Source organism: Saimiri boliviensis, chromosome 11, assembly GCF_048565385.1.
Source record: "Saimiri boliviensis isolate mSaiBol1 chromosome 11, mSaiBol1.pri, whole genome shotgun sequence".
Classification (NCBI taxonomy): domain Eukaryota; kingdom Metazoa; phylum Chordata; class Mammalia; order Primates; family Cebidae; genus Saimiri; species Saimiri boliviensis.
This window is the reverse complement of record NC_133459.1, coordinates 70,684,901-70,707,258: the sequence shown is the minus strand read 5'-3', so window position 1 is coordinate 70,707,258 and position 22,358 is coordinate 70,684,901. Positions and strand designations below refer to the sequence as shown.

Genomic DNA, 22,358 nt, shown 5'->3' with positions numbered 1-22,358 from the left:
TTTACAGCCTATTTTATAACATTGAGTGGATTTTACTTTATAACTGCACATTTTTCTAAAAATTGGAATATAGCAATATTCAGTTTATTAAATCCATACTGCTTAGGCTTAAAAAAGTCATGCCCTCTTCTGAAAAGAGAAAGTTTATGGTCCCTCTGTATTTTTAAAATATGCTGTTTTGTTTTTCTAATATAAATCATATTCTAGCATTTGCATATATCCTTCTCATCAGCCTCTCTTATGTTCTGATAAGTCCCCCAGTCAAGTATGGACTACAGAAGAGATCTAAAATTGTATGCACATCTTTCTTCCATATTGCATTTTATAACAAGCAAACCATCCATAAACATGTTATTTCATTTGTTTGGAGCAATAATCTATGTCTCCAAGGAATTAAGTGGCACTTGCCTAAGGTGACAAAAGGCAAATAGTGAGGTCGGAATTCCAATTCCTAAAGTTGTTCACTTTCCATTATATCTTTTATTTTTAATGTTTGCAGAGGCTTTCTGGATCTCTCAGCACAGTATGCAAAACATCAATCACAGTATGGCACCAACAAATACCTCTGGTTGCTTCTCTTTTTTAGTTTAAATTTTGGAAATGCAGGGATTTTAAGAATTTCAATAAAAGTTGTCTATACTCATGCATTATACCACCAATGGTTAGTTGTTAGTACATTAAGTATGCATAGCATAATTGGATATTTTTGTAGGTTTTTCCATCTAGTAAGATAATGTAATTTATAAAGTATTCCCTGTGTTTATTTGTTGATTTTTTAAAATCCTCATATTCTCAAATTTGTATTGTGTGTTTTATCAGCCTACAAAGTCATTTAATTTAACCTAAACATTTACCTTTTCAGACAATAATGCAATACAAAATGATATCAGAATCTATCTGTGAATGTCACATCTCAGTTTGCTGTCAAAACCCAGCCTCACTTTATTCATGTAACACTGAAAAGTTCACAGAATTGAGCCACTAGCCAGATATTTTGCCCTTTGGTAAGTGTTGTTTCTTTGCTATGCTACTTAACAATAGGATACTTTATCCAGGTACCTAATTTGGTTATGCCAACAACTACAATGGTCTAAAACAAGTTATTTTCAATGGAGTATAGTGGTAATGGAAAGCTGTAACTTAAGGAAATACAATCTTGAAATTTTATTGTTCCAGATGTTTATATTGACATTATTTTCTTGAAGTTATTTTTTCCACAAGAAAATATGTATATTGAAGAAAAAACTTCATTTTCATAACCCTTAACAGGTGAGATTTTGATAGTTGCTGCAGGCTACTTTATTGTCAAACTCTTTGACATTAATGTGTGTTGTTTTACGTTATTTGGCAGGTAAGGACCATAGCTCCAAATGCATTTCCTCTTCTTAGTGAAAACATACACAATTCTCAGCTATTTCAAAATAAAAATTCTAGGAATTTTATTTTTTACCATGATGCCTATTTTACTACATTTTCCATAATTCACTACTTTCACATTCTGATGTAATTTCTGACAGAAAATAATTTTGTAGTTATCACATGAGTATCCCATGAGGCTTTGACCAAACAAGGAAGAATACTCTCAATTTTGCTATTTCAACATTTCCTCAATATTTTACCAGCACATTTTAATGTATATTCTGTTAAAAGTGTCACAGTAAGGTCATTTGCTGTTATATAATTCTCATACACAAAGGTATACATTGGTTAAAGGCATTAAGAAATACATTGACTAGATTCTTTAGCCCGTCTAATAACTGGTAAATTAAGGAGAATATATGTGTGATGCCCAAATGCAGAAGTCGGCTAAGAATGTCTAAAGAGGAGCTTGTATTTCTAAAGATTATACATGGTCTTTACTTGCCCTTGTGGCCTACATCAGTAAATTTGCACATAATCTTGTTTCCTAGCGGCTGCCCCCACAGCAAAGAAAGAAATCACACAGGGTAAGTTTCCCCCAGAGACACACAGAAGCCAATAATCCTGCTAACATTTGCTCCTGTATAAAAGGCCAATCCTGCACTGTAGTCAGGTAGCTACCTAACATTTCCCTGCTGTATTTCCACAGTGAGGAAACAGGATACATGTTTCCACTCACAGGACTTGAGGAAGCAGTTGTAAGAAATGTGGTATCCAAATGGAGAAGAAAAGCAATATTATAGACCATCATTATGATAAGATAGTCTATTAAAATCAAACTACTCTCTACAAATTTGCAAAATAAAAACCCCCAAAAAACAGTCTTTGTATAGTAGGAGGTGGGGTGGAAATTTTCCTTTTGCCTAAATCACAAAAACTGGCCTCAGAGAGATGCGGAGTACCTGCCTTCTAATAAATCCAAGAAACAGTTGGAGACCTAGGGAGGAGCCAATGCTGTTTAAGCCCAAGACCATCAGGCTAATGACCTGGAAAAATTCAGTGTTTCAGTTCATATCTGAAGGGCATCTGCTGCAGAATTCCCTCTTGCTGAATGCTAATTTTTTGTTCTATTCAAGCCTTCAACTGATTGGATGAGGCCCACCTACATTATTGAAATCATCTGCTTTACTAAAATGTGATTGATTTAAATGTTAGCCTCACTGGAACACACCCTCACAGAAACATTCAGAATAATGCCTGACCATATAACTGGGAGCCATGACCCAGCCAAACTGATGTATAAAATTCACAGTCACAATAGCTTACCATGATACTGACTCTTTGTGGCTAACATTTCCTCAATTAAGTATCAAGTAGAGAGAGCAGAGGCATAGATGATGATTACTTGATATGAAAGTCTGAATTTGCTCTCAGTCAAGGGAAACTAGAGGTAGTTCTACGTAAGCCACTTTGCTGGCGCTGCCATGTGAGATTATTCTGCTAGGTAAAATATACTGTCACAGGCACAGAGGGCTAGACTGCCAAGGATGCTTGAGTCAGTTTTCCCAAATCAGGGAACTATATATACAGTGAGGAGAACAGCAGCTCCAAGAGAACTTACTCATGTGCCCATTTCATTAGAACACTTACCACACAGAGAATATCTGTGGTGACTCCAAAAACTGTTATAACCAATCCATTTGTAATTTTTCCTCTCCTATCCATGTGCCCCAGCACACAGCAGAACACAGAATTTACAGAAAACAAAGAGAGGTGGTACCTCGATGACAGACATGTCTGTTTCCTTCTTTCTTTTACCTATGACTGTGGAGGGATGAGGAACAATAATTTCAGATAGCAAAGATAGGATAAAAACTTTAAACTGAAGATGCCGTTGACATTTAAAAACACATCGATTTGTTCTAACTGAAAGTTACAGCAAGTTTTGAAATGTGCAGAATATTTATTAGGGGATAATAAAATGTATTGCAGGATATGGCTAGAAGCAACGACTAGAGGAAAACATAAAATACCATGTTTATACCTTACTAATTTGGACCAATTAAGAAACATATATACTTACAGGAAGAGAGGCAGTGCTATGTTAGCTCTCTGTGATAGCAAAAGGACCCCACCCCAGCAGGCATTTCATCCCTGTTATTCTGGAGACAGCAATCTGTTTCTTTGGAGGATTTCTCTAAATCCAAATGATCCTTCTGAAACTATCATAGTGCCCTTCATCTCAGCCACAGACCTGAGCATTTGGCCTAGGTTATGTCAATCATGGTTCCACTGGATCATGCATAGCAAATATCCAAGAGGGAGACATATGACCTGAGCCTGAGGTACTAGAATCCTATCCTTAACTTTTATGAATAAATTTTGCATGGTGTATCAGGGTCTAGTCAAAAGAAAGAAACCATGCCAGTTATTAAATAGGATTATATTATATAAAAATATTAACTAAGTAACTGAAGGGATCAAAAGAGAGCTGTAAGGTATTATGGAGGTAGAAGTTATAGAAAGTAGCTGTCACCTTTAGCGCTAAAGGAACAAAGGGAAGAGGCTAAGATAATTAAAATGTAGAAACTTAGAGAATGGGTCCCAAGAGTTGAAATATGGACTACAGACAGTCCTTTACTTGCCTTGGATTTTCTTGCATCTTTTCAACTTTACTATGTGTTTATCAAGGTAATAAAATTCATTTTTGACTTATGATATTTTCAACTTACCATGTGTTTGTAAGCATATAATCTCATTGTAAGTTGAGGAACATCTCTACTGAAGAAGAGGAACTACTCTGCTGGTGCTGGTATCTTTGAGTTTGGAGGAGCAGTCTTTGGGTGTGAGACCCAGACCTGTAAAGAGGAAACACAGGCAGGTGGTGTTGATATCTCTGAGAGGCAAGTAATGTGGCTAGATGCGTGAGTGTGGAAGACATTGCAAACTGAATTCAGCTGCTGTTGTGGGAAAGTCCTGCTACTGCTGGGAATTGTTGGGGTAATGCCCACAAGAATAGGAAGCAGTCTAGAAATACACAGAACACAAACAGAAAAGAGCACATCTTCTTCTTTTTCCACCCTTGCTCTCTCCCTGTAGTGCTCCTGGTTGGCAGAGCTTCACAGGGAGCCAGCTGACAAGCAAAAATGTAGCTTGCAGAGTCTCAGCACCAGAATTGCAAAGCTGAATGGAGAAGGGTAGGTTTGAGCTGCTGAGACAGGAACTATAGAACTAGTTTAGAGACATATGTTTTCCTTTTAGATTATGAGATGAGATGAATCTGACTATGCATTAAGAAAAAGCTATTTCTTAGCATGTCCTCGGCCATATCAAGGGACAAGCAAGCTCATACCAGCCTCTTAGTTCCAGAGGCTCTTCTTAACCAGTAAGCTCCTATTCTTAATATAATCAACTAGATATGTATGACTATCTTTCCTTATAAATATGTAGAGTGACTCAGGAGGATGTGACCTTCTACCAGAGCCTATCTTTACCGTCAGGTATACTTGCCCAAAGCATAGTTCTCTGTGGAATAACAAGAGGTCAGGGAACTGGACATGCTTCATTTTTTTTCCAAAAAACTCTATTTTAAGTTTATACCATATGACATTAGCAAAGTATGTGCCAGTGCCATCTCTACAGAACAGTTAAAATCTATATAGGCATATGCCCAGGACATTGGCAGTCATGCCCTGCTACATTAAGGAAGCTCATCTACAGTAAGAGTCTAAAAGAGGAAAGCAAGGAGAAAGATTATGGAATGAATGTTGTATCCTGTCAAATGTGTATGTTGAAACTCTGTCCTCTAATGTGATGGCATTGGGAAGTGAGGCCTTTGAGAAGTAATTAGGTTTAGATGAGGTCATAAGAATAAAATTGCTATAATGTTAGCATTCTTACGAGGAGAAGAGACACGAGAGCTTCCTCTCTCTCTGTCATGCTAGGATACAGCAAGAAGTTGACCACCTGAAAACCAGAAAGAGGGCCCTCATCAGGCACTTAGTCAGCTGCCATCTTGATCTTGGACTTCTTAGCTTTCAAAACTGTAAGAAATAAATGTATATTTTTAAGCCACCCAGTGGGTGTTATTTTGTTATAGCAGCTGGAGCTAAGACAAGTGGCAAAATAATAAAAAAGAAATAATGGTAAAGAAAAAAGTCTTAAAAACCTAATTTGACTATTGTCTGTGGCTTGGATACAAGGCAGTTCCTTACTGAACTCTACATGTGATGTGATCCTATACATACCATTATTTGCTCAACTAGTTTGAGTGGATGTCTGCAAATAAACGTGAGTAACACATGAGATTTAAAGCTTAGGACACATTTTTTTAAGGTACTTCCAAAAAAGTAATGATGCAATTTGTAAAATGCTTTACTGAACAAATGATGATGAATCTCAAATATTCTTTTTCCTAACCATATGGCTTATTGGACAATAAATGAAGATAAAGGACACACAAATCCTTCATTTTAAGTAGCCGTGTTCCATGTTCTAACAACAGTCCAAAGTGGCAACAGATTTAACATTGAATTTGAAGGCAGACAATGAGTGACAAACCACTTCAACTTCATCTAATATTCGAAGCAGTAATTTTCATAGATAAATTGCCATTGAATAGGCAAACTTTTATTTAATGAATTGAGGTTTACATTCAGTGGTGAAACTATAAAAACATGGAATCTACCCAATTCCTGAATTTCAACTATTTCAATCCTACTCAGGGAGAAAAAGCATTTCTGTTTGGAAAGAAGACAAAGTTTTGGTTGAGCTGAGCCAGGGACCAAGTCTTCAGAACTTCAAATTCACTTTCCAGCCTTTCAGAATAGTCTAGCCTTTATGACTTATCTAGTTGAAAGTGAACGCTCCTCTGAAAGCGATACAAGCTATGCACTGTCATCTAGTACTCATCCAGATCTTACAAACATGAGGTGAGGTTCACAATATTGCTCAAGTAACTACAAATGGTGCCCTAAAATAACCAACACATCAGCTGGTGCTTCTTCTTCTTTCAGATAACAGCCTCTTCTAACTTTAGTTGCATTATCAGAAAAATCACAGATCAGTCCAACAATCCCACTTGTAACTGTAGAAAAGCATCTGAGATTTCCTGGGGAAATACATAAATTGTTAACAATATAAATTGTTGCCAATTATTACCAATATCCTCAACTTCAACTAAGTTCTGAAAACTGTATAGATGTTTTAAGAATATTTCTATAATAATTTGCAATGCTATTTTCCAGAAATTATAATTTCAAACCTTCATATCCCCCAAATTTCCAATGTCTTCCATTCTATAAATCTCAGCTATTGGATTGCCTCATACTTTAGAAAAAAATAGAAGCCAAAAAACAGGAACTGGTCAGTATTGCTGAAACAAATTACATCAGTGTATTGCAGCTACAACTATCTTCTCTTATTTCCATTTCCATGATAATGATGAATTTATCTGTTTCTTAATAATAGCTGTTTCTCCATAAGCAGTGAAAGGCATGATTACATACTACCTTTCTTACAGAATTAAACAAATGACAAATGCATGATAGCAAAATCTTAAAAAAAAAAAACCTTAAAGCCACAATCTTGTTCAATTATGTTTCTATCTCTCTACTTCATTTATTCTGGAGACAAACGTCTAAATAGAATTCTTTAAATGCACTATGTCATTTTGTCTAAATTCTTTCCTGCCATGTAATCAATTTTCCAATGTTTCAAATTGTTTTTCTCAGAAATAAAACTTTAAAGCCCAAATTGGAAGCCATAATACTTTTGCTGTTTCCATTTATTTTCCACCATTCTCACAGGCATCCATTATCATGATATTTTTGTAAATTATTTCCTGCCCATAATTTTTATATTTTTACTATATACCCACTGTATATAAAGCATATGATTTTTCATTTTTACATTATACATTTTCTTCATTTATTATATATTGCACATATTATTTGATTTAACTCACAATTAATTTCTTCATTTATTATATATTGCACATATTAAACTCAATATTATTTATCTCTCTATATATGTATAAATGTATATACACTATGCACACACACACATATATACACACACTCATGAGAGTGCACACACATATATACACATACATATATGTGTGTGTGTGTGCATATATATAGTGTGTGTATATATATATATAGTGTGTGTGTGTGTGTGTGTGTATATATATATATATATATATATATATATATATATATATATTCGTTTTATCCTTATTAGGGAGTCCCAGAACTACTCAGTTTACATTGATTCCATACATCTTCTCAGCTGGAATCACAACTTTTAAACACTACATATATTCTAAAAATTCACAAATTTACCTTTCCATTTCTGACATTTCCCTGAATTCCACAACGGTGTACACAGTTGCCTAATTGACATCTCCCTTTGGATATGCAATAAGCCTCTCAAACTCAAATACAATTCTGAAGTTTCAATGACCCTTTGAATCTCCTCTCTTCTCTATTTCCTGTCTTTGTAAATGGTAATTCCATTCTTTCATTCACTTAAGTCAAACATCTTAGAATCATGGTGGTAGTTTTCCTTGAGTACTTCGTTTTTTTTTTATTTATTACACTCACTTTCAATAAACTCCACAGGAGTCTCCATGATCTCATGATATAATTTTGTTTTCTCCACCTCTATTAATGCCCAACTGCAAACCTTTCATCAACAAAATCATCTTTTAAACATACGTTCAATCATGCCACTTCCCTGCTTCTCACTACATCTGAACCCTCCCTCTCCAGCCTATCTGTGACCTTCTCTATGCTCCAGTCACAGCAGCTTCTTCTGTCATTATCCAGACACAGGGACTTGATACAGATTTCCAGAGCAACATTAACAGCTCTTCCCTGCACCTCCACTTGATTCTATGAATTCTAATTGTCTACCATATATCAGCTTAAATACTTAATTGATAGTACCTCAAATCTACTGATGAGTTTCTGACCCATATTTTTCCTTTACTTTGCCCTTTAGAGATAACTATTGTCTTAAATTATGTTGTTTGTCATTTCTGTTTAAGATTCCCACTTTTCCTTTTAGGTTTGTTTACTTTTGATTCAAGTCAATCTGTTATTAAGATGCATCACCTAGTTTGTAGCTATATTTCATTCATTTTAAATTTTGGTAGTATTTCAACATGCCAATCTATAACATTTTACTTGTATTTTTTAAAAAGATATGTGTTAAGAGTTGTTTCCAGATTTTTGTTCTTGCAAGCAGTGATATAATGAAGATACATACAAAGATGTTTTGGTCTACATGTGTGGTAGACAGAATTTTGGCTTCTGTGATTTGCTCCTTAGCAAAACTTTCATAAATATATTACATAGCTAATATATTTGCAGATACAATTAAAGCTACCAATCAAATGACCCTAAATTAGAAAGATTATGCTGTGTGGACGGGCAATGTGACTGTATGTGGATGGGTTTAATATAATCACAAGCATCTTCAGAAGCAGACATTTTTCTCATTCTGGTGGCAGAAGAGGAAGTCAGATATTTGAAGCACAGGAAAAATTCAGTGTGTTGTTGCTGGCTTAAAGATGAAGTGGCAAGAAAATAGGGACTTTAGTCATACAACTCCAAGTAATTGAATTCTGAGAACAACCTGAAGGAACTCGGAAGTGGAGTCTTAACCAGAGCCTCAGATAAAAGCCAAGGATAGCAAATAATTCAATTTTGGTCCTGGAAGGACCTGAGCAGAGGACGTAGAGGAGCCACCTAGTATGAGGACCTCTGACTCACAAACGTGTAATATAATAAGTGAGTGTTTTAAGTCACTAAATCTGTAGTAATATGTTTAAAAAGCAATGGAAAACTAATACAACATGTCTACATCTGTGATTTTCACTAGTGAATTTCCAGTTTCTGGCATATCTCCTGCTCAGTTTGAACATTTCATATGTACTTGTGGACTAAATGAGTGAACACAAAACTGAAGTTTATAAATGCTTAAAACTAAAGAGCAGAATTGGGTATGAAATAGGAAGACAAATCAGATTAAAAATGAAAAAACTTGATTGAATTAATAAGAAACAAATAGCTAATATTCGTGAAAATATAACATATTGAATAACCATGATAAGTTATGTATTATCTTCAGTACCTACTTTATACATATAAACTTGATTGCAAGAGTAGGTTTATTAGAATTTAAAACATTTGCACAAGGAAATGATATTATAAGTGGACAATAAATTCTCAATATCACCTAAAAGCACCAAATTAACTTACAGCTTAATTATGTCTATAAACAATAGATGAGAGAAATAATGGTCAAGTCATATTAATAGTAAGAGAAATAATGACCGAGTCATAATAATAGTAAAAAGCACATATCAGCGAATGGCAGAAGTATGGTTGGAAAGTAAAGCTGAAAAAAAGATAAGGGGCTATATTTGATACAAGTGGAAATGATGGTAGTTTCATGTGGCAAAATACTACAATAAAAAAATAGACTTGTCACAGTATATTGTGTAGTTTAGATGAAGTGGCCAAGAGATTAGAGTTGAGGGCACCAACAAGGCCTTTGCATTTCATTCAACTATCCCTGAAATAAGAGTAAATCTGACTGGTGACAGTTCCAATAGATAGGTCTCAATGATTATTTGTCTAGTGCTTAATGATTAATTAGATTAAAACAATGAAAGGAGAGAGATGTTAAGGTTTTTATTAATATTCATTAGGCAGTGAGGGTATATTGAAGACTTGGAAAATTCTTAATCCTAAACTTGTAATTAAAGAAAAAAAAAAAAACAGGTCATTCCCTATTCTGTTCCATACAAAGTAATTTCCACATCTTGATTTTGTGCAAGAATAGTTTCACTGATTGTCTAAACGTATCTTTAGAATTTTCCCATTATTTCCTCATTTTATAGTCTGCAAAATTTTCATCTGTTCTATATCCTTGCAGATCAGGTTCAATTTTTTTGTATTGAGTATAATTTTCTATGCTAATATACAATTATTTTGACAAATTGATCATACACCATTCTTTTTGTCTTCCTTTGGTTAGGCAGCCCATATTTCAATTTGGTGGTGGGTAAGTAGTTTTTGTTGACAAGACCATGCTTTTTGCTACATAACAATGGAGGGAGGATCTAAATCCAAATTCCCTTAAGGCTACTTTATTTGGTTAAGCTAACACTGAATTGTTGGCTAAGCTATAATTAAGCTAAGACTTAACTACTTAATTATGTTTTGGTATACTTTGTAGTTTATTAAAATGCTTTATTTATTTTCTCTTTCCCTGCTTTATACATTTTATTTTGCATATAAGGTTTTATTTTGTTAACCAGCTTTTCTGAATCATTAATCCAATGCAGTATCTCTAGACCATAGCATTGCATATTTACACTTAAGAAGTTAAGACTTTTATTGTGCCATACTTATGTCACAATTAAAAATAATCTCAAATTGTTCTATTTCTGAATTTATTCTATATTATGTGACCATTTGTTTTCTTAAATATTATTCACAGTTTAACATACTACACTATTTTCAATAAAACATGGGTTTTAAATATATAGAAAAATACAGCACAAGATGCATGTTTTAAAAATGTATATGAAGTTTCTGGGGGCAAAGGGTTATTTGTTCAAAAAACAATTCTCTAAATTACTTTAAAAGCAATCAATTTCTTATATTATGATTTATTAGTTACGTATAACGTTTCTTAAAATATAAAACAAAACTTTGCGCAGTTACAAAAATAAGAGGGTATTATTTATGGAAAATCACTTAAGATATTTAATTCTAATACAGGTTTTAAGCTCCTGAGGCAGATAAATATATTGTCAATATTTTATAATATATAAATATGTTTGTAGTATATCCACAAAACCTAACTGAGCTTGTGCTTTATAAATATTTGTTGAATGAACATATGGGTGAATGTACTAACAAATCCAACTTACAGAAAATGGTCATTACTAAGTGTCAGTGTACAGTTAGATCTGAAAATTAAAATGCAAGTATAAATTATTGTAATAAGTGTATGTTGATAATCTTTAGAATAGAGCACGTGAAACAAGTATTGGTTTTTGAGGCCATAACTATGTCTCTTTTGCTGGAGAAACATTTGGTGAACAATCCCTATAAAAGCACATGTTTAATCAGTTTAATGCTATTAGAATTGAAAGAATACAAAGCAATGAATTTGAAACATGACCTAATCTGCCTTTTCTTCTCTTGTGCAGTGGTTCAATAAAATCTGAAAGAAGTTATTTTGAAAGAGCAGATTAAACAAAAGATCTACTTTGTTGGTAATCCTAGTAATTGGGACTATACATTAAAAAAAAAAAAGTTGCTGCTATAAAAACATGTTTGAATTGTTAGAATCCCAAAAGGATTTACAATAGCATCCTCACAAGAATAGTAAGGAAATTGCTCTTAGATGTTACTCAGCTTCAAGAAGTCTTTTAAGATGATAGTCATCTGAAAAAAGAAAGCTAACCTCAAACCGTACTAGAAGCAACATGCTGAAAAATCAATTAGATATGCATTCTAGAAATAAGGTCAAAGGTAATATAATAAATCTAGAAATTATCCTAGATAGGTACTTGTAATTTTTGGATTGGCATAGATTCCTTAAGCAGGATGCAAAAATAAGATTATATAAAAAAACTGACAGATTAGATTTCTATCAGATCTGAAAATTTTTGTTTATTAAAATATATGTTTAAGAGATTCAAAAGACAAGTTTCCAAAAAGAAGACAATATCTGTCATACAAATACCCATTAAAGCATCCTTATTCAATAAATCTTACTAACAAATGAAAAAACAGTGAAATTTCTTAAAAAATGAAAAACTTGAGCAGGCTTTTCACAAACATAAGAAAGGAAATCATAGTAGTCAGCAAGCACAGGAAACAGTGCTCAGTGTCATAAATTATTCAGGAAATGCAAATTAAAAGCACAATGAGATACTGCTATATAGTAACCAGAATGATTACAACTTAATAAAATTCGCAATACCAATTGGGAGCATAAGAATGGATTGACAGCACTCTCATTCACTTCTGATGGCGATGGAAACTGTACAATCAGTGTGTAAAACTATTATCAGCACCTTCTATACCTAAATACATGCATATCCTAGGACCAACCAATTCAATTTCTGCCTAGGCACCTCACAGAAATTTGTAGATATATACAACTAAACATGTACAGAATGATCATTAAGAATAATTCACAGTATCTCAAAACTGGAAGTAATCCCCATCAATAATAAAATAGGAAATAAACATATTATTCAATATATTTATATAATTAACTATTATAAAGCAATGAAATAGAAAAGAGTACTGTTTCTAGCAACAATACAAATGAATTTCATAGATTCATGCTGAGCAGAAGAACCTCAAACACAAAATAGTCCATCCTATATGATTTCATGGTAAAGGTCAAAATCAACTGAAACCAATCTAGGTGATAGAAGTATAATACTGACTATTTTTTAGGGCATATGATGACTGAGGAAGAGGCACAGGAGAGGCATTTGTGGTATAGGTTATATTCTATGCAATGCTCTTGGCACTGTTACCTGGTTTGCTCACATTGTTAAAAAAAAACTACCTATTGTAAACTTAATAAGGTTATTAGATACATTTTGCACTTCAATAGAAAGCTTATCAAAAATTAAATAGAACAATATGGAAATACCACATACAAGTACCTATAATCACTTCTATTAAATGGATAAAAGTACTTCTTAGATGATTGATGCAACATTCAACTTACTGGTGTCCAAATGTCTGATTATATTAACCAAAATTTTTACAATTTTTAAAGTCATTACATTTCATAAATCAGATAATTTGTGAATCTTACCTTCTTAATTTCGTCTCTTGGATTATAACATTGCAAGATTTATACTTCAAGTTAGTCAATTCACTTTCAATTTTTTTGGAAAGAAACCAAGTTTTAATGGTGGTTTAATTAATGTGGTCTTGATTTAGATATTTATAAGCTGATTTGGATTTGTAACATAAGGAAAAATTCTGCTAATTACCAACCATTTTTTTCCTACTTATATAAGTTTATGTTTTAAACTGATGTGCCACTTCATACCCCTACTATGGGCCATGCACCATAAGTTAAACATTTTATCCAATTAACTCCTTTAAAAATCATGGGATTCTATCATGCGGCATTATTATTTTGGTTTATATAGAATAAGGAAACTATGATGTAAAGAACCATGCCCAAGATGATAACATCTGCCAGGTGCTAGCACTTGGGTTCAAAGCAAGCTGTCCCTGCAGAAAGTCACATGCCTAACCATTTAGCTTAATGCGAAGGAACTAGTCCTTAGAGATATCTGCCCTACTTAATTCTGGAGATGGTAACAGTTAAAGATCAATTGTAGCATCTTGATGCTGTCTTTACATAGCTTTCTCCTTATTTACTTAAGTGGTCTCAATTTGTTTCTTATGCATTTAAGTGTTCAATTATGCTAATACTGTTCCCCAGGGATTTGCTCTTCCCTCTCTCTACTCTTTGTTTATGTGATCCCAGAGGCTTCCCTTATTGAAGAATAAGTCAATTTTTTCTCCCTGATGATTTTATCATACTAAGTTTTCTTGGGCTGTATTCTCTGATATTGCTTTTTATTGTAACAGACATTCAGGTATGAGTATCGCACTATTTTTGAAAATTTAATAGCTCTTTTCTACATAATTCTTATTAATTGATGCACCTGCATGCAGAGAAGTACTGCGAGTGTTGTTGACATATACTGATGGTTTCATTTTGTTTCTACAGATGTTGCTGTAATGCTCAACCTAGTTATCTCTTTGGAGCAACATGTATCATCAATTTTTAGAAAACTGTATTACCGTTTAAGAAGTAGTTTCTAGGTCTCATAATAAGATTTATGCATTGTTTGTTGCCTGTAGTGTAGGCTGATAATGTTTGACTGGATTACAAAACAGATTTTAAATGTTGACTGTATAACACAATGCAGAGTTAGTGTCAGCCTTGCGTGTTCTGATTGCTTGCTTGTTTACATATCGGATACGTGCCATGTACTCAGTGATGGTACCACTCAGTATCTTTTATATGAGTGTAGTGCTAAGATTGGAAAGAGAGAACCCACATAGAGAGAAGAGAGAAGCATGTTTTGTTTTGCTTGCAGTGGACTCAGAATACCATCCATTACAAAAAGTAAAACAATTACCTATTTTGTTACCTTTCAAATATTTTATCTTACCCCTACTGCCATCCTACTTTAATTGTCAAAAATATTGATTTGTCTTTTTAAACCTAGAAGCAATTAGATTCTTATTTAAAAAAAAACTATTTTGTCAATTAAAAATAAAACAAAACTTAAAAATATTATTCTGTAAGCCTTTCCATGTTTCTCATTTTTCCTCTGCCTCTATACTTAGAATACAACATCCTGAAAGACAGAAATTATACATTTTTTTCTTTCCATGATTTTTAGTTTTGTCTAATTTCTAATTCTGTCAGGTGGCAGATAATGTTAGTAATAATATTCCTTAATTAACATGGCAATTGCATAATCATAATATACCATTGGGTGATGCCTTCCAAAGTGAACACAATGGCAGCTATATGTATATCTACAGCTGCTTCCTTTCTCCATGCCTTCAAGCCTTTTGATTTCTCATTCACCTCAATATTACAGTGTCACATACTTCAAGCAATGAAGCAGCAGAAAAATCTACACTGCAGAGTGAGGGTACCAACCACTAAATGAATCACAATTATGGGGAATATAGGGTAAATTAGCAACAACTCTGGGCAGTAAAACAAACGTTTGCTTTAAAGCTGTCTCTTGGCAGGTGAACAGGTCTTAGCCTCTGGTTTAGGGTTATGAATCGTAAAGGTGGGTAAGAGTTGGGAAGAACTCTTCAATTGATGTGAGTTCCTTATTAAGAGCCATAAAGATTGCTAATCCCAGTATTGTAAGCTAGTTCTGATGGCTATTGGAAATAAACTACTTCATTCCTTAACTGTAGGCAACTTTATTCTTTTGTATAAAGAGCAAAATAACATTATTTGAATTTATAAACAACAACAACAAAAGACTGAGGAAGCAGACAGACAACACAAGCAATAAGTAAGCAAAGGAAACATGTTTGGAAGAGTAAAGGCCTTAAAGGGGCATTTGTTGCTTAGAAAAATCAGAAGCTCAATTGTCAGAATACAGTATACATTGAGAGTCAAATCATAATAAGACTACGCTGATATTCCCTAAATATTGGTGACAGCTCCTCAAATAGCTCACAAATAATAATCAGGACTGCCAACACAAAGGGGCAGGACCAAGCCTACATGCTGAGCCCACATGATTTCAGCTCTGGAGAAACTGATTCAGAGACTGGAAAATAGACTGGGCTCAAAGATGGGAAAAAGAACTACTTTTATTTATTTTTATTTTTTTTATTTTTATTTTTTGAGATGCAGTTTCGCTCTTGTTACCCAGGCTGGAGTGCAATGGCGCGATCTCGGCTCACCGCAACCTCCGCCTCCTGGGTTCAGGCAATTCTCCTGTCTCAGCCTCCTGAGTAGCTGGGATTACAGGCACGCACCACCATGCCCAGCTAATTTTTTGTATTTTTAGTAGAGTCGGGGTTTCACCATGTTGACTGGGATGGTCTCGATCTCTTGACCTAGTGATCCACCCGCCTTGGCCTCCCAAAGTGCTGCGATTACAGGCTTGAGCCACCGCGCCCGGCCTACTTTTATTTTTTCTTAAAGGACATTTTGTTTCTCAAAGTTGTATCAATTCCAGGAAGAAAATCTTGGGCTTAGAAAAAGATAAAGTTTAGAAGTTGTCCACAGATTTATTTTATCATTGATATAAAACTCATTATTTAGCTAGATGAAAGGTTTCCGTATTGTTTCTTGCCCATTGACATATTTATCTGGTACTGATTTTAGTATCAGGGTGAATTCAAATCAATGCTTTACAACCAATACCTTTAACATCTTCTGATCATTTTTGCTTGAAATCCAATGGTGTATTTTATTCATAAATTCTTCATCAATAGAAATTTTCTAGAATAAGGAGTGATGGTAATCCCAAACTTACATAATGTGATATTGCAAATTTTGTCATATTACCTGGAGCTAGATCCTTTATGTTTTAAGGATTTTGCTCTAAAGCTATACTTGTAGGACATTCTCTACATAATTTGGTTTTACCACTTTCAACGTTGTGAACACAGTTTGGGCACACTTTCTTAATCTGACAAATAGTACAATATTTGAGATGCTAAATTCAGAAAAATCTTCAAACTGGCACAATTAATTATTTTGCTTAATTTATAGCATTTAATTATATCAGTGAATATAATCTAATTCTTGCTTTATTATTTCTACTCATTATGTAATCATTGATTAATAATTTAACAAGTGTAATGTTTCATATTCCGGTTTTAAGTTTAATTACCTGACAGATTTGCGCCTCCCAATTTCACTCAATTAAACAAACAAGAATGTGACCTTCTGCAGCAGTGTCAAAACTGTAGGTGTTGATGAGCAATACTCTAAAGTTTGTTGTCATATTCAATTAATTTCTGAATTACACCAATTTGATTGAAAAATTATCGAAATTTAATAAATAATTTTATCCTCGATAACAAAAATATATTCTGAAGTAAACTTACTGAAAACATATTCTGTTTTACACATCAGCAGTTTATAATTGAGTTCATCAGCAGAAATTTAATACATGCCACAAATGTAAATTTTATTAAGAATGGTGAATCTTACATTAAAAAGTTTTACATGGAATTAGTTAATGCTTAGTAATTCTAAATCAGGGAATGCACCAAATTTAAATAATTGTATGATTTTGAATAAATACTAAATTTGTATCTATCAAAACAGTGCCTTTTATTGAAGTAATTTAAGTAATTGGAATTGCCTCAAGAGTATTTTAATCAACCTCTAGTATACATTGTTACCATGTCAGAAAGATGTGTTTAAAGTAACTACAAACAAAGTTAATACTCATGGTCTGGCTGCCTAGCACTAGTGCAGTCAAATAAGGGTAAACAAAAATATTCATGTGTTCCTGGGAAGAAGCCTCTTTAAATGCTTCTCTAATAGAAGAGGTTCTGACTGTAAGACTTTTGAGAAATGAGCTGCATTTTTAAAAGTCATTTACTTTTGCCTTTCATATACCTCATTTGAATGATCGCTTGTTTTATAGAAATAATCATAGTTTGTCAATTGGTTTATCCTCACTGCAGTCTAGTTACCAACTGTGGACAATTCAGTTTTTCATTGAATATGAGTTTCCTATTAATAGTGATGCTGATTGCTAACCCTAGTTTTGTAAGCTAGTTCTGATGACAATTAGAAATAAATTACTTCATGCCTTAACTCTAGACAATCAGAGCACTGAAAAATCCTGACTGATGAAATCAGTTTATTGTCTGATTCGTCTGAATGTAATTCAGGGATTTACATTTACAACAGCACAGGTTGCAGCAACCATAGTCCCAGTAAAATAATAGTGTAACTAGTTTATACTTTGTATAGTACACACAGATGTAAACAAATTCTTCAAATAAAATGCTCCTGAGCCATATAGTTCTGCTTTTCAAAAAGATAGAAATGTACAGTACTGCATATCACTTTGGTTTCCACAAGTGTATGGCAGATGCACCTGATAGCAATAACTTAAGCATAACTTTAAAAATGACTATTGTCTGAAAAGAATGTGTGTTCAGAATTCTGAGCTAAGGAATCTGGGAGTGAACAATCTAGATTCATTTCTTATCTATGAGGAATGAACACGGTCCCACCCTGTGGGACTCAGGCCATACAGGGGATGGAGGAACTTTGTTTTCGGTAAATGAAAGTTGGTGGGAAGGGTGCTAAATGAAAATGCTATATAAATGGCATGCCTTTCATAAGTAGTTGTAGTTCTCCTTTCAGCCCACTGCTAACACACGCTCACGTAAGTTCCCTCAATATAACCTATGCCTTGGTCTCAGGCTCCAGATCTCTTCTTCAGCCTTTTGAACATGGTACTATCCCTACTGAAGTCAGTAGGGGTCTGACACAACAAGCCATATCTGCGAGCATGAAACAGAGATGTTAATATTCAGGAAGGCTACTAGAAGTTACAGTATGTGAATTATGCCACAATCGTAGGTTGCCTAAGGCAGTCACCTGGGTCACCTTAATGGTGAGAGACACTTTGGCCTCTAGAGAATTCTCAAGGTTAGTTTTCAGAAACATGCAGAAAGAGAGAGAATATTAAAAGAAGAAGCAGTCAGTGCTTGAGCCTGCAAATCTCAAACTTTAATGAGCATAGCAATCATGTGGAGGATTTTAAATAAACATTTTTTAATCCCACCCGCAAGAGTTTCTTTTTCAGTAGGTCTGGAAGAAGGCCCAATAATTTGCATTTCTAACAAGTACTCAGGTGATGTTATGCTGCTATGTAAAGACCACACCTTGAGAAACACTGCTTTAAGCAAATTGAGCTTCAGTCTATTTCAAAACTTAGAGTGTAAAAGGGGAAACAAAAATGCAAAGAAATCAACAATTCATAACCCTTGAACAAATAAAAAGGCAGATAGATACAAGGTAACATTTGGGGTGGATATCCCTGAATAAAAGTAATACTAAGCTAATTACACTTCCTCTTTATTATCAATGATTTTCCTGGGATAATCTACCTATTGTCAAATGGTGATGGGCAGTAACATTAAATGTTACAAATTGAGTAGGGATTACATTTATAAAAATTCCCTTAACTATCTGGGAACTTTGCCTTTTCATATGAATTTCAAGATTTTAAAAATTATATTTCAGTGAAGAATGTTATTAATATTTTAATAGGGATTGTATTGAATCTGCAGGTCACTTTGGGTAATTTGGACATTTTAACAATATTAGCTCTTCCAATGCATGACATGGGCTATCCTTCCATTTATTAGTATCTTCTCGAACTTTTTTTCATCAATGTTTTATAGAATTTGTTGTAGAGATCTTTTACCTTCTTGGTTAGGTTTACTCCTAGGCATTTTATTATTTTTGTAGCTATTATAAATGTAATTATTTACTTGATTCTTTTTCAGATAGTTCACAAATATTATTGATTTTTATATGTTGGTTTTGTATCCTGCAGTTTTACTAAATTTATTAGTTTGAACTGGGTTTTTGGTTAATTTTTGTTTGTTGTTTATTTGTTTGTTTTGGAGATAGAGTCTTGCTCTGTTGCCCAGGCTGGAGTACAGTGGCACAAACTTGGCTCACTGCAACCTCCACCTCCCAGATTCAAGCAATTCTCCTGTCTCAGCCTCCCAAGCAGCTGGGATTACAGATGCACACATGGCTAATTTTTGTATTTGTTAGTAGAGGTGAGGTTTCACCATGTTGGCCAGGCTGGTCTCAAACTACCGACCTCAGATGATCCACCCACCTTGGCCTCCCAAAGTGCTGGGATTACAGGCATGAATCACCACAGCCAGCCAAATTCTTTAGAGTTTTCTCTCTATGTGATTGCAAATAGGGAAAATCTTGAGAAAAAATATAACATAGCTGGAAGTATAAGACCACCTGACTTCAAAATATGCTACAGATCTTTAGTAACCAAAACATCACGGTACTGGCACCAAAACAAACACATAGACCAATGGAACAGAAGAGAGAACTCAAAAGTGAGTGCATGCATTTGCGATGAACTGATTTTTGGCAAAAATGCCAAGAACACACACTGGAGAAAGGATAGTGTACAATAAACAGTGCTGGAAAACCTGGATATCCACATGCAGAAGAATCAGACTAAAATCTCATGTCTCATCATATACAAAAATCAATACTAAATGGGTTAAAGAATTAAATATAAGTCCCAAAACCATGAAACGACTAAGAGAAAACACAGGGAAATGGTTAATGGAATTGCACTGGGTATGTATTTCTTGAATAGCACCTTCCGAACACAAGCAACAGAAACAAAAATAGACAAATAGGAGTACATTATATTGAAAATCTTCTGTACAGAAAAGAAAACAATAAATGAAGGCATAATCTACACAATAGGAGAAACATTTGCAAACTACGCATCTGACAATGGTTACTATCCAGAATGTATAAGGAACTTAAACAACTCCATTCTTGAAAGAAGACACGCAAATGGTCAACAGATCTATGAAAAAAACTTAATTCACAAATCATCATAGAAATTCACGTCAAAACCGAAACAATATATCACCCCTCTCCAGTTAGAACGCTTGTTATCAAAAAAAGACAAAAAATAACAAATGCTGGTGAGGATGTGGAGAAATTGAAATTCTTATAACTGCTGGTAGGAATATAAATTAGTGCAGCCATTTTAGAAAATGGCATGAAGATTTCTCAAAAAATTAAAAATAGAACTACCACATAATCTAGCAATCCCATTACTTAGTGTATATCCAAAGAAATAAAATGAGTATGTTGAAAAGACATCTCCACATCCATGATTATTGCAGCAGTCTTCAAAATATGCAAGATATGGAATCATGTTGAATGCCCATTTAATGATGAATGGACAAAGAACCTGTGGTGCATGTATGGAATGAGTACTATTCAGCCATAAAAGAGAATTAAATCCTGTAATCTGTGACAGTGTGAATGAATCTGTAGGACATTATGTTAAGTGAAATAAAACAGGCACAGAAAGACAAAACACTGCATGATCTTACTCATATGGGGAATCATACAAGTTGATATCATAGAAAGAGTAGAATAGTCATTGCTAGAGGCTGGGGAGGGAAAAAAGAAGAGGGAGGCCAGGAGAAATTGGTCAACATGTGTGAAAGTACAGTTACACAAGACAAATCCGTTTTCATGTTCTATTACACAATAAGGTGATGATAGTAAATAATAATATAGTGTGCATTTCAAAGTAACTAGAAGAAAAGGGTTTGAGCATTATTTTCATAAATAAAAGATAAATATTTAAAGTACTAGACATAGTAATAACCCCAATTTGCTCATTATGCAATGTGTACATGCATTGAAACATCACATTGCATCCCATGAATATGTATAGTTATGTGCCAATTCTGTATAGAATTAAATAAAAACTAAAACTAGAAGTAATTTTTTTAAGTCAACCCTATTTTGAAGTGGCATTTTTGAAAGGCAACTTTCCACCAAATTGTCTATATAAGTTAAAATTCTTTTTAATAAAAAAACACTTTTTAACTTTTTTAAGTGGGATAATTTTAAGCAAAGGAAAAATATGCAATTTTGTAACATGACCATATGGGTTTAATCTTTCTCAAAATATCTATTTAGAATCAGCAGGATTTTTAACTGCATGATGGTAATTATTTTATTGATTTGACAGAGGTTCCCACAGCTACATACCTTGGTCCCTGTGTTGACTTCTCAACAATCACAGTGAGCTACTGAACACCTCTTAAGAAGGAAAAGATGTAATGAATTGTGAGAAATAGCATGAATAAAATGCTCTACAATCTAAAACCTCAGTGCTTCATAATGTGTTTTAAATTTTTCCCTCATTTATATTTCTCCATCTCTCTTCATCTCTCAATATCCTACCCTCTCCTTTCACAAAAAAAAATGATTAACAGATACTGCAGTCCCAAAATTACAACTGATAAGTTGCACTAGATATTTCTTCAATCCTCCACCTTTTCCATTTATTTCCTATTTCCTTATCCTGTTCTCATCTCTGCCTTTCATAGTGACCAACATCTGGTTCTGGCAGGTGTAGTGGCTTATCTTACTTTCGTAATTGGGGCAGTCAATCAAAAGAGGCAATTACAATTTTACTTTGATATATATCTTTATGCATCAATCTTTAATGTATTTCCCAAGGGGCAGCTGAATCTAAAGATGATGGGAATATGTGAAAAATGTATATATAAACATATACAGGATGGGTATTGCTTATCTGAAATGCTTGTGATCAGAATTATTTTGGATTTAAAATGTTTTCGGATTTGGGGATATTTGCATTTATATTT

The 22,358-nt window shown here is 33.8% G+C and overlaps 1 long non-coding RNA gene across 1 annotated transcript in view; it reads right to left on the bottom strand.

The window, feature by feature from the left end:
• LOC141580273 (uncharacterized) overlaps positions 1-22,358 on the bottom strand; it is a 339,498-nt gene that overhangs the window by 86,000 nt on the left and 231,140 nt on the right. The window contains exon 3 of the long non-coding RNA XR_012512446.1: positions 4,092-4,217. This is a non-coding gene — a long non-coding RNA (uncharacterized LOC141580273). The remainder of the gene's footprint in view (positions 1-4,091; positions 4,218-22,358) is intronic.